Source organism: Bombus terrestris, chromosome 5, assembly GCF_910591885.1.
Source record: "Bombus terrestris chromosome 5, iyBomTerr1.2, whole genome shotgun sequence".
NCBI classification, from domain to species: Eukaryota; Metazoa; Arthropoda; class Insecta; order Hymenoptera; family Apidae; genus Bombus; species Bombus terrestris.
In genome coordinates this window covers 8,365,867-8,380,670 of record NC_063273.1, presented here as the reverse complement: position 1 = coordinate 8,380,670, position 14,804 = coordinate 8,365,867, and the positions used below count along the sequence as shown (strand labels likewise).

Genomic DNA, 14,804 nt, shown 5'->3' with positions numbered 1-14,804 from the left:
TGCCTGGCGAACCTCCACTATCTATGGCGCTTGTGTACACCTACGCAAATTCGCCGGCCTCTCTGGATACCGCATAATCCCAGCCCCGTTTCTCGTTACACTTTTTTTTCTATCAATTTTCTTCTTGTGAAAGTTTCGTCGTGTTTGTTTCATGGCTTTATAATTTGATTTATCATTAAGCTTTCGCCAATGGTGTATTGGATACCGTTTTTCTTAGATTACGTTATGAATTGCATGAGGCGAGGGGAAGAGAAGATCGTGCGAAAACGCAACTTTCGAGTTAAGATAGAACTGAAGTAGAGATTTGTTTCAGTTATTAAATATTATAACTAGTGCTCTATTTTTATATATATATATATTTTATACGTATGTGTATTTCTGCGCAAAAACTTCTTCTATTTTGTATTTATTCGCGTTCCATAAATTTCCATAAATGTATAAAAATCCGCAGTCTGTTTATGGAGTTCAAATTTAGTTTGTTTGAAATTCAGGAAAATTTAATCTGTTCCTCCTTTTTTAAAAAGTATGGCAGTATGGCCGCGGATAGTCGCACATAGCAACTCGACTACTTGTTGAGTCTGACCCTGATCGGACAAATCTACTTAGCCTGCGCCACAGAATAAGCACGAAAGATTTATCAATAAACGGTAATCCGGTTTTCTTCAGTAACCTCAGTCAGCTTCATTAAATGATTAAATCTAACTTCTCTGATTCATTTTTCCGTCTTACAACTTGCCTTCCAATTTCTGCGCTCTCACGCTTTCATTCGCGATTAAGGTTAAAAATAATTAAACTTTGTAGTCATTTTTCCTCTCTGTTTTCTTCTTCTTCTTGACTTTCATTTACTTCCCTTGTTCTCCAATTTTTTAACTATTACACCTCGACTCGCTGTTATAATTAAAAATATAATCAAACTTTGCAGTCACTTTTCCTCTCTATTTTCTTCTTCTTCCCGACTCTCATTTATGCCCTCATTTTGTACTAATTATCCTTCAACTAACAAATAATACTTAACTTACAGAATCAAAGTCTCCAAACTTTCTCTCTCTGTTTCACTTTCCCACGTTACCATTATTGATTTTATTTTCCGATTTCTGTTCCATGCGTATTCTACGTACTGTCGTACTACGCGTTCTCCCCATATTGCGCATGTTTCTCTTGCTTATGGAGGCCGTACACGTGTCCGCCGTGGCTCTCTGTCCCTGGAACGATTTGTAGCTGGTTCACAGGCTCGTACGCGTGTACCCTCGCCAGGAACTCTCCTGGGGAAAGGTCAGACAGTCAGAGGCCAACCTACGAAGTGGAATTAGGTCAACCCCTGACGCCCGCTCGTGCATGAATTCCTCACTTCTCTCTCTTTCTCTCTCTCTATCTATCTATCTATCTCTATCTCTCTCTCAGGATATGGGGTAGAGTAGAATTCACCTTGTTGCGCCTGTCGTACTTTCCTTCCTTCGTATCGTCCGCAGCCTTTTCAGAAACCACCCACGTAAGAGTAGTTGATACTTGCCCATCAAGAAATAGGTTACGTGGTTTAAAGATGGAGAAATAACTTATGCAAAGGAAAAATGTATCGGTTAGATTACTTGCTTCGAAAGTAATGTACACCGATGGCTATAAATATTAGGATACTTACTGGCTATATTGGAGAAATATAACAAATTTTATTTTATTTAGTGTTTTATGTTATGTTACAAGAATCTGTACAATTGTAGAAAATTTAAGGATGGTAATGTACAAAAATGTATAAAATATCTAAAGCAAAGCATACATATTTGCTATGATGTTTAATAGACGAAACAAATCTCTACTTTCCTTTTATTTTGATTGTAGCTGTAAAAATATGAAGCATGAAACGAAATATGATACGAAGCAAGCAATAGATTTATTTTAAAATAGGTAGGATTAGAAACAGAAAAATCCTTTCAGTTTGTATTAAATATTAATTACAAGACTTGTGACATTGCAAAGATACTTGTATTTCAAAAGAAATGTAAAGAACGAGCGAAGATCTCTTAGTCTTATAGGTTTGTTTGACAAAGTTCCAATTACAAAAAAGAGGTTATGTAAAAAATGTTTAGTTTTTTATCAATTTTCCAACTTGAGGAGAAGGTTCGTAAAAATTTATGAGTTTTTTGTAAATGTATCTTGCATATTCATTTTTCTACCTCTTAAACGGACGTTGAATATTCGTGTTCTACATTTACTAGAAAGAATAACCGATATTGAAGGATGATGGGAGATTAACGGTTAGCCCGAATGGAAAACGGTAACGCTGCTGATAAGTCGCGAGCAATTTTGTCGATATTTTATCAATTATTCAAGCGAGCAGTTCATAACCGGACGAGATGTCCTTGGCCCTATTTGCTACTGAGCAAACTATGATGCCCTTAATATGCTCGAAGGTTAAACCTTGTTGATATAAAGACATCCCTGCTGCGCGCAAGAAACAAAAGCTGATTATCAGTTGATCGATACCAGAGAATGTCTTCGTTTCTTCCTTCTAAACCCCAATACTTCCTTGGAAATAATTATAACCGAAGAAAATTAAATTTAAAAAAACCTTCAACAGAATTTTTGTTGAAGTTTCTTCAGTTCTGATATTTCAAACTTTTATATGAAGGATCTTCCTCTACATTTAGTAGATAATTTCTTCGCTTCTTCCATCTGAACTCCAGTGCCTTCTATAAAACCATTACAAGCGAAGGAAATTAAATTTAAGAAGGTTTCAGCAGAATTTTCTTAAAAATACACTAATTCTGATATTTCAGATATTTACACAGGCAATTTCCTTTCTTCGAATATGCTTTTAATACGACGTCCTGTACTTCTTTCTTACTAACTGATTCAAATTATTATAAATGAAGGAAGTTAAATTCAATAAACTTTCGACAGTCTTTTCTTAAAGACTCCCTAAATCTGATACTTCAGAAATTTACATAAATAATCTTTTTCCCTCTTCTGTATACCTCAACATAAAGACTTCCTAACGAACTTCTTTTATAAACACTTTTTATCTTCATCTTGGCGAATCCAATTTAGTGGGTGTAACAGGAAAGGAAGAATACTTAAATACATTTTGTCGAGATCCAATCTACTTTTCTTCGAATAAATATATCGAGATAAGAGATGAGGAAAAAGGAAGATTTCCCTTGGATATTGAATAAACTTGAATGGGAAGAAACAGGATGTTTCGTTGAGAGAAGATACAAGAGGGTTGAAAGTCGAGACTTGAAAGCGGAAACGTTCGAGGGACCGAAGTCTTCCATTCTGCTATTGTCTGGAAGGTACTATTCCACCCCTGTGTGTCCTCTCTTCGTCACTTTCGGACGAAATTACAAAAGGAAGGAGGCAGGAATGCGATAGAGAAGGAATCACTGTCGTCGTTCTTCTTCATTGTAACGTGATCGTGATAAAAATCGAAGAGCAGATGAACGAAATTATTTATGAAAAAGAAATGAATAAGAAACCTCTAAAGAAAAATAGCGAAAGACCAAGAAAATGCTGTGATAAAGCCTTTGTGGTATATTTTTTGAAATATAAATAATCAGTATAAGTTTAAAGAAATAAATTTTTACTTTTGGTTCTGTTTCTATTATTATTATTTATATTATTATTGTTGTTGTTGTTACAATATTTTCGTAGTACAATTTATTCGCAATTATTGTAATTGCTAATATTTTTATGGAGCTTTGGGTATTTTATATATTTTTAAAGATTATATGCATTCTGCGAATTCGTACCATAATTGTCTATAAATGGACACAAATTTACACTTTATTATAATTGTCTCGTTTTGATAATAAACTTTCGCGGAAAGTGTAGAACAACTGGGGAAAATTTTGTAGTTAATTTTTCACTTCTACCCTTTACATTCAATTCGAGTATGCACGGATATTTTTAATACGTCTCTTTTACCTGTACATTCTTTGACCCTATAAAAGAGGAAAGATACGCATACAATTTTTTATACGTTCACGTGACTGAGATAAAATTGTTCTTCAATGTACGTTTTACGATGTAGGAATATTCTTTAAAGATCTTGCAGTAATAGTAAAAGATACCTGATGGAAAGAATATGGGGGCGATCTATTTTTCCCTGCCCGTAAAAGCAATATGTGTGTCCTACAATTTCCAAGAACTCATAAACGGCAATCAGATTGTATCTCGTGAAATTAAGGTCAAGTTAAGCAAAGCATTATAGGATCTCTCTCAAGCCCTTGCCACTTCCTGGATGGGGGTTGAAACAGGCCTGTTAGTCGGCTGCCAATCGCAGCCCGGCCGCTCGATCCAATTACTCGACCTGTCTGTTGTACTCGAGAGAATGCTGAGTTACTCTCGCGCATATTCTCTGCTCAAAGTGTGTCCAAAATTGCACGGAAATGTTCCTCGAACGATAAAACTGAATTAGAATCGAAATTAAGTAAATTTGTGATAAATAAAATATAGAATTTCATAAATGATAGTATCACGAACGATGTACAGTATCTACATTTGAATCACATTTTATTTATTATGCCATTTCCATAGTAATTAATTAGGTATTAAGTATATTAAATTTCTTATTTTTTAGTATTAGTTTCATATGATTATAAAGTTTCATATCATAAAAGTGAAACATGGAACCTGATAAAAAAGAAAACATCTTCCATTAGTAAATATGGATATCTCCAAATACTTTTTGTAGCCTCTATTATCATTCCCCATATCTCTTGAAAAACATGATGATTCAACCTCGTCGCAAATAGAACGTTATCCAAACAATTCCGACACCCGTTAGACAACGCAATGGTGCACGTTCGGAATATGGGTCATTTAAATTGATCGCGAAATTTCAAGTCCTATAAAATTGCCTCTGTCGATTGGATATCACCGGTGGTGTGACGCCATTGGTTCCAACTTCGTGTTTCCCCCACCATCTTAGCTCTTAACTCTGTAAACGAACAACCGACGATGCATATTTGTTTCGGTTTCATTGTATTTCGTTGCGCACTACGATGTCTTCTTCCCTCTACTTTGTTTGCTTTTTCGCGGTGCATATTTCTCTGTTGCATGTTATTGTTTTTTTTTCCTTGTTTCCCTCTCTCCTTCCTACGTCGATCCCTCCACGCTCGGGCGCGTTTATCGTGCCTGCTGAAGCCATGACATTGAGACGCCGAGCGTGTAACAGTTCCGGACTTTCGTAGCTAGAATAATCGAGTCTGTGCGACAGCGGCGACGTCGATCATTCCCGTATTCCCGGGGCCACGTGTTGCTTCGACTCGACTCGTGCCCCTTCGTGCATCTCCGGCTCGCCCGATTTCTAAGTAGAAAAGTTCGATTCGTGGTCAGACAGGGCGACGCGGCCTTCGAGACGCATTGCGGTCTCTCCCAGCTTTGCGATTTTTTTAGATTCATCCTTTTTTCTACCCCCTCCAGCGTCTCGAGGCCCTGGGGATAATTTTATTATTGTTTACCAAGCCTCACTCTACATTCATACTAGCGTAAACCGTCCTCTTGTCTCCACTAATTGACAATCAAACTGTTATTGCACGGTTCCGTCGATCTCAATCGTGGTCTTGAATTATAATCCAATTGGAATTCGACTGGTTCAGACATAACTGCGCATGCTTGGACTTGTGTACGAGGACGGTGACTAGTTTGATAGCCATCTTGAATTCCTTTTTAATGGGTTTAATAACTTAGGTCTTTTGTTATGTTATGTTATATATTGTATGTTTTTAGTTATTAGAGGTTAAAAGGGAGTGTTTTAATATGAAATAGTCGAAGACAAGGATAATCCGGTAGATTAAAAAATATAAAATAGTGATAAAGCCACGATGTTTTATGAGAAATGAACATTAGCTTAGCTATTATGCTAACTTAACTCAATTGATATTAGTCTGTATAATTCTTTAACGTTATTTATATATTTTGAATATTCGAAACGCTTTCTAGTTAGTTGTACTAGTACATATAACTTAATTCTTCTTAATGTTAATTTTGAACCTGAGCACCTATTAACGAAAGCCAACTGCGCAATTCAAACTTGTCTCCGAGCCAAAATTCGAATCGACTGCGCTGCCTATAAAACAATGCTCGCTTTTACAAATCCAAACTGGAACTGAAGTTTCGGTAGAGCGTGGAACGGAATAATCACCAGTTTACGCGTTTCTCCGTATAATCGATGATCATCTTATGTAATCGGTAATAACGTGAGACTCCTTATGCATCGCCGAATCGTATTAAACTCCCTGGCATCCGACCTCTCTCCTGTGGCAATCGCTTTGCGTTGGTCCTTCCTAATCAACCTATTAATATCACAGTATGGCTGGCTTCGACAACACGCGTCGAAGGCAATCGATTGTCCCGATAATATAGATTGCGCACGGTGATTGGCAGTGTCTAATTTTGGACTTGCGACATACGAGCTCACCAGAGTCTTTGTACCGTACAAAACAACATGGATGTATTCGAAAACCTATGATTTATGTGTGTAATTTCGATTCGCCCTTTGTGGATTAAATCGAAGTTCGTTGACTAGCAGCAAATTAATACCTAACGAGGATATTAATTTAGAACCTCTGTATACATTGTTAATGTTTCCTATCCTTCGTTTTTCTCCTTTGTTCCTCTTCTCTTTTTTGTACCCTTATTGATTGTATTGTATCCGATTCAATTCTACAATTAATAAGATGAATCTTATTTTTTAACAAGAAAAATGAAAGTTACAATAATACGATAACTTTGGTATGTATCAATGATACAATGATAAGGCAACTAGAATGAGACGCTACAAATGGCTTTGCTAAAATTATTATATAATGTATATAATTAAATATATAACTAAAAACGTGGTTTAAATTAAATCGCGTTAAAGATAAGAAAAATGTGATATTTAGTCGTGGTGAAGATAATGACGTCTCAGTATCAGATTCAAATCTAAATTATGTACATTGAAATAATAAAAATTGCATAATTACATTCTAAAATAATTGAAATCCTATATCATATCGCCAAATAATTATTAATCATTAGAAACTCTGACAGCAAAATTCTAAAATTTAAATTAATACACTTTAATCCATCTCAACTTTCCCTACCCCTGTAGTAAAATTACTTTTAATCCTGCAAAAAGACTCAATTTCCAAATCTGCTGACCAAATTGTTTTGCATGTAAAGCCAGAGTACTCCAGAGAAGGCAACGCGTACGAGTCATCCACTATTGCACGTACGTCGAAAATTCCTAATCATTGAGGACTTACATAATCACGGAACGAGCGCGCGCGCCGCGTTGAATTTAGTCGACAGTGGCGGCCATATTGGTGTCTGTCACTGCGCGGCTGTGCCGAGAGTGGAAGGGACCGTCCCCGGTTCTCTCTCTCTCGATGGTAATCGACTCTCGACGATGCATACTGGGTATTGGGTGGGTGGGTGGTGTTACAGGGTCGACGGTGGATGTTGTGCGGGGAAGGCGACGTGAGCGCGCGGGTGTAGAGGGGAATGAGAAAGAAGAGGTAGAGAAGGTGCCTCCTAGTGACTCCCTCTCCAGTCAACTACAGGCGAGTTGTAGAGCGTTCGAGAGCGTGTTGGAGGAGGTAAATGAGAGTGAGAGAGTAGGTCTGGGTGCTCGTGGAGAAGAGCGAAGGATAAAGAAAGAGCGGGTTAGCGGGCTGGGAGGGACAGGAGGGGAGGTGGCGCGACAGGGACAAACGGGCCACGACCGAGAAAACGACGCAGGAGCGCGCAGGTGCGCTTTCCTCGCGCGATACGTTGTTGTTTTACGAGACAACGAGAGAAGCTGACCGCGCGCGCGAGATACTTGAAGGCGCGTTTACATTGCGATCAGATTCAGCCTGTGGAACGACGGATTTTCCTTTACTTCCTTGCTATTCTTCGTTCGTTCGATTCCTTATTGTTTCCAATTTTATTTTCGTTATTGTCATTTTATTTCTTTTAGTTGACCGTACTGTCTATCTCGTTTCAATTTGATTTACGCGTTCTCTATTCTCTTGACTTATTATGCGTATTTCTTAACTGATATTGGTGTCGTGCAGTGTATCGTAGACGTATTATTCCGAACGGTGGTGTGTCGATCGTTGTCGTTGTCATATCACGATGGTGTCGCGAGAGAGCGAGTTCGTGTCGCGATAGCGTGTCAGTTTTCGCGTTACGTTGCGTGTGCATCTCCCTTTAGTCCGGTTGTCGTCGTAGCCGCGGTGTGTTGCGTGTGCCTCGGCGTCGTTGTGGTCATCGTGACTGGTGTGTCCCGTGTGTCCCGTCGCCGAACCGCGCTGCGCCACTAACCAGCAACGATGACGAAAGTGTGAACATACAGCGGGTAGTGGTGGTGAGAACGCAGTCTGTTTGTTGGCAGTGGAGGAGGTGTTCTAAGATTAAGTCAGCCCCAGGTTCCATCCACCTGGCAAGGGAGGCTGCTGTTTCTTCTTTATCTCATTTTCCCCCTCCTCCTTTCTTTTTCTTTTTGCATATTTGATTCTACCTCTGTCTCGACACTTGGCAAGGTACGTTTTGCGTCCCCTTCACTTCTCCTCTTTCGTCCTTACGATCTTAAGGTCGCATTACTTCTCTCCGTTTCTTAATTTTGTCTCTTGGATCATTTAATTTTTCGCGTTATTGAGTAATAAGCATTTTGTAACAGAGAAAGATTATTCTTAGATTAAAAATTCGTATATATTGTATATGATGATTCGAAATGGCAGCCTTGCTTGATCTTTTTTAATCGTAAGTGGTATTCGAACAACACCGATTACGCAGGTAATTATCGACGAACGACCAACTGTACCCAGCTGACGTCACGCCTAATACATATGACATATGTGCCAAGTTAAATATATAGCTTTAGATTTACATATGTAATTGTAATTTATACCACTCCGTACGGCTGAAATAACTTCTCTCCTGGATTCTTATGTCCACTACAGTCTATCAGCCGATAACATTGCATCTACTTGTTTGAATACTTGAATAACTAGTATACATACTAATTAGCGTAATTGGCTACGCATATCTGTCCAGTAGCATAAAAATAGGATAGTTTATGTTTTATAAACGCATAATTAATACACACGATTTATATTCTACGTATTTAATGCTTACTTTCTAAGTGATATTTCTTGTTAATAACTGCATTAATTGTGCGCTACAAAATCTCGTTCGTCAATGAATCTTTTCAAGTTTCACGTAATCGTAAAAATGTCAAAAAAAAAAAAAAACAATTACGACTGCGTCCTTGCATCATCGTCATCGCCTCGAGCATGAGAACTCCATTCATAATTGCTAATTAGCGATCGATAGTAGCTGCTTTTGATCAAAAGGGTGAGCCATACAGGGCGTTCCATTATCAGCGGAGTACACTTTCGGAGATAATGAGTTCAGAGTTACAGAATAATAGTTCTAATCCAATTTATCATTCCGTGAACAATCGCTCCGATCACTTTTTTTTCATTTATTGAAATTTGAAGGATAAAATTCGAATGGCTTATATTTGTGCGATATCCTTCTCTTATTTTGTCCTATATCCTTTGCTCAAAATCAATCGGCTGTTCAAGGCCATTGTTCCTTCTTCTATTCAACATGACAGTCGTAACATCTACTTTTATACTGATATTATTCTTTCTACATTTACCTAACTGTTTTTAGATTTGAGTCTTTTATCTTTAGTAATTATGATACATACTTTTTAATAACCATAACATACCAATTCGTTGTAGATAAGTGATACAAGAATATTATATTCAGTTACTGATATGCGCTATAGAATACATTATGGACATTTAACGAATATCTTAAATCCATACGTGTATACATACAATATAATTTTATGAGTTATCACAAAGCTATACTTATATTTCGTGGCTCTAATCGGGCATATCTTAATTATTCAAATTTATTACTCGAAACTACGTATTTCCACTTACTACTTATCTCACGATAATTTCACCGATAGCATAACACATGTTATAACTTAGCCGACAACGAGAAATATCAATCTTTCTTATGTTGTATTATCAATTTTAAAAAAGTGGTTAAACAGAAAATCGGTCTCATCTAGAAAATAGATTCGGATTGATTCTTTTATTTAGACCCGTAGCAACAAATGAATCGTCCTGTATATGGTGGACGTCGATAAAAGTAAAAGCACACGTGTGCGAATAGCAGGTGGCGCGTGTGGTGGCTTTACTCTCTCTTCTTTCTCCTCTCTCTTTCTCTCTCTCTTCGCTCGTCCAGGATCGATGGAAATTCAGGGACGGTGGTGCGCCGCGCGCATTCAATAATTAGCGCTAATTATATTTCACGCGAAGGTCGCTCACGGAAACTACTAAAAGCAACGCCGTTTGTTCAACGTATTCGATAGTCACATCCACCTTGAGAATCGATCGGATTCCCGATGGGCTGACCTATATTCATCCGCGTAACCCCCGGATATCCGTTGCAGCAAAACGGGGCTACTCCTTCGAGGCGTGAAAAAGGAAATGGAACGCGTCGTCACGGGACCGATCGAACTCGAACTCTTTCTTCTGTCGTCTTGAAACGTTAAATAGAAGAAATTAACCCTTGCTGTTTAAACTTGGATCTTTCGTGCTTAAGTTAGTTTGAATTATATTTCGTGTATTTTATTTTATATTGATATGAATATATTTATATTTATATCATTATAGATCTATTTACATTAAATATACGTAGATATTCGCTATACGTGGTCGATAAGAGTTTAAACAGTTCGAACAGGTTAACAAAAATATTTCGAACAAAAGCTCATTATTATCAAATGAAAAATTTACTGATGTAAAAAAAAGCGTTGAATGTATCATTTTTCGTAAAAGACAAGAGTCATTTTGTATCCTCTGAATGACACTATATACCTTTCTTATCAGATTCTTAAATTGCCTGATAGGCGATCTCAATGATACAATTGTAACAATTAAATGTATCTGATACTACAATAATATAATTTGTTTCTACATAGAAGCATCATTCAAAAACAAATTATATTATTACAGAATCAGATAAATACAATGGTAACGTTATTACTGAATTCGCCTTCTAACGTAATATAAGAACATGACATAACCTAAATATATATCACACAAGACCCATATTTATAATTAAAGATATCGTTTTTAGAGTAATGGTGAAAAGAATGGCATTAGTTATTGTTTACAAAAAGAATTCTAGTGATATTTTAAAACACAAAATTCCAAGAAACATGTAGGATAGTGAAGTGGATGCGAAATACGTTTCCAGAAACAATCTCGTTCGTGCTCAAGGAAAACCGTAGAAATATATCGGTTGCTTTAAAGCGAAGAATAATGAGAAATATTTGCTCCTCTGTTCTTTTTTGAATATTTTTGTTGAGAATTTTTTTAGTAATCGTAATTAGCTTTGCTGAACACTAAACTGCGGATTTTCATGCATTTATAAGAAAGTACAAAAATAATATATATAATATATATTATAATATGATAATATAATATATAATAAAAAAAAAGTATAAAACGTGTGTCAACATAGTAATAGGAATGAAATATTCAAAGTAGAATATTTCTTATAAAAATACGAATTTATATAATTATTCTCAGTCTGTTAATAACCGATCGATCGTGAAATAGATTTGAATTAAATTAATAGAGCTAAAGGACCATATACAGAGCGTTTCAGTAATACAAGTGTACAGTTATGTTTAAGTTAATGAAACAACCTGTATGAAAGATAACGAAACAGACCAATAAAACTTCATCCTTCTGTAATTTAATCATACGTGATAATGAATCGGATTCGATTTACGTACATAAATAATTAAAACAGATATGTTTACCTCCGGGTCATATCTGTGAATAATTACATTCAAGAGTTTTCAAACGAATTCACATACAAAGTGGAATTTAGTTATCAATAATACAAAGGCTCCGACATAATCGCTGTTATTGAAAATTAACTTCTACGCGAGATAGGTATAGAATTTTTTCTATTCGACTAAATCTACTTCCGACAGATAGAGTATTGGGAACAATGTTACTCGATAGAGATTACGTGTTCTTTTCCAATAAAATCGAATATCTAATATCGATTCAGCCATTAACTTACGATTCCAAGTACATACATAAACTGTATCGAGAACTTTAACGACTATGCATTAAATATTCAATGACAAGCTGTGGTCGAGCGTATCGAGTCACGAAATTTAAAAAATATCGAACGATCGATTTACGGGTTGGTAAAGTAGTTGGAAAGATCTGAACATTTATAAAAAAAAAAGTTCAAATTTAAAATAATATTAATTTAGTCGTCTTTTACCATTTAGTTTGAAACGGTATTAAATTTAATTACTTTTTTCAAGATTAAAATAACGTACGAGTTCTAAAATTCCCTCAATTCTTATATGCAGGATGATCTATTAAATATTCATTATTAAAGTAAACATGCCATATCTACAATTTAAATACCTCTTTAATATCTATATTATCATTGAAAACTTCGTTACAAAACCTTATGTAATAGCCTAGTTTCGCAACAAAATTATCTCTAAAAAGCACCTAAGCGCGCGGTTATGCTTGAAAAAATATCGATGACGACCTTCATGTGTGCTTGCCGCGCGAATTTCGCTAAGCAATCATACTTTATTTTTATCCTATCACCCTATATATTCGATCATATAACAATACAAATATTTCGGCGTGTTATTCCATACGTAACGCGTTTTAATTCCATCTATATATTGCTAAAGGTTATTTCCAATGATCGATGCATTTATAGTAGCAAGTGAGAGAATTAGAGTTAACCTATCTTGTCATTGCGGACCCCATTTTTGGGATGGTTAGGATCCTCTTGCACAATAATTTACCAACCGCTACAGTAATATTGGTAGACTGATACGTTACAGATTTCAGGTAAAAACAACTTGTAACAAATATATTATAATTTGTAACGAATATATAGAAATATATTATACACTTTCGGATAAGTTTCAAATATAACCAATATAATCACGCTATTCGTGTCTTGTTACAGTGCTCGTGAAATTTGAAAAAGTTAACGTATAACGAAAATAATAAGGTCATAAAAGTCTCCTGTGACAATTATTCAAATACTTTCATGTACCATTGTCATAAAAATCCGCAGTCTACTAATAATATTAGCTTAGTTATGCAAGAGGGCCCTGGTCTCATCTTAACGCGTTAAGGTCGTCGAATAAAAAAGATAACGCCCCTAGACGATCTGAATGGTCCAAATAACCCTGGGCTTTTTCGCAACCCTAACACGCAACGCAATCATATGCTATCTTGATGCGTACACATATACGTGTGTCATATACACGTTTGTGTGTGCGTGTGCGCGCGCGTGTGTAGAGTGGTCGTGTATCGAGTGTGCCACTTTTCTGTTCTCCTCCGGTTTCGAGGTTAGGTGGACACACATTTACGCCGTGGCCCAGCGCCACGCAGCTTGGCACAGCTTTTTCGGCCAGCATTGTGTAACACGTCTGCCGCCAACTGCTCGTAAGGCGCCTTTACAAGCGTAATGTCATACCGTCGGCCTAGTCGCGACTAGTTCTTCTCACGATGTCCCAGACTGCGGACTTTTTTCCGATCCCGCCCGCGAACGCGACCGATTCGAGTCACTTTCAGTTCGATGCACAGTGCTTCCATACACAGATAGAGTGAGTGAATGAGTGAGTGTGTGTGTGTATGTGTGTGTATGTGTGTGTGTGAGAGAGAGAGAGAGAGTTCCTTTGATAGCAAAAATCGATCGGCTTTGTTCGGTTTTACTAGTAACACATAGTGGTTGCTCGTAACTCTTTTAAGGGCTCGTTAATTGGTGCATATAGTCGGGTCGCCCTTATGTGTTCTTCTATGTGATCTAATGTGATGTAATGGTATTTTTAAAGTGAGGTTGATTTGTATGGAGAGCAAGAGATTTTTCATAGGTGAATGGTTGAAGTATACTACTGATCATAAGTATTAGGACACCTATTGTTGGTTACATTCATCGAAAAGTTATAAATTTTCTTACGATATAAGTTTACATTAAATTTTATCTCATATCGTAGTTCATATTATAAGACATATATAGTGTGAATGAAGTAACAGATTCATAACAAAATATGTAACTAGAAAATTAAAGAAGTGGAAAATATTCTATTTGTAGTAAACGTAAGCAGAGCCCTGTTGGACAGTAATTTATTAACTAATAAAGTTGTAGGTTACACTTTCATTATCAAACCTATTGTTATTATATGTAAGAAAATTTATTAGTCTTGATAATTTATAACAATTTCTAATAATATTATCTCTATAATATTATTCTAATAATATCTCTAATAATACTAGTCCAATTGTGCAAAAGAGCCCAGGTGTCCTACTACTCATAACCAGCAATGTATGTATATAATTATTTGTTCCCTAGTGAGAAATCTGGTAATTGTATAATACCAGTTTGCATAGTAGCAAGCGTTGATTAAATCTGTGTTAATTAAATTAATTAAATAAGAATACTTCATCCGCTTTTCTCAGTTGGAATGCAGTATGTGACTTATATATATATATATATATATATATCCATAGAAGAGTCGGTAGAACAGGTCAGTGGATGATTCGTCGCGGGATCAACCGGTGACGCTCGCATCATTAAAACAACGTCACTGGTCAGGAGATCCATTCCGTCGCCTCTCTGCATTATGTCATTAGAGTGGAAGGCAGAATCGATCGTTAAGCTCGTTTAACGGCAAAGTGGTCCAATTACAACCACCACTGCTCTCTGTGGCTTTTACCTCGCTTGAAAACTACGTTGATCGTCCCTGGATTTTT

At 36.4% G+C, this 14,804-nt stretch overlaps 1 protein-coding gene across 6 annotated transcripts in view; it reads left to right on the top strand.

The window, feature by feature from the left end:
- Positions 1 to 14,804, top strand: part of LOC105665726 (DNA-directed RNA polymerases I, II, and III subunit RPABC3) — a 72,404-nt gene that overhangs the window by 45,766 nt on the left and 11,834 nt on the right. The gene's annotated exons all lie outside the window — the stretch shown is intronic.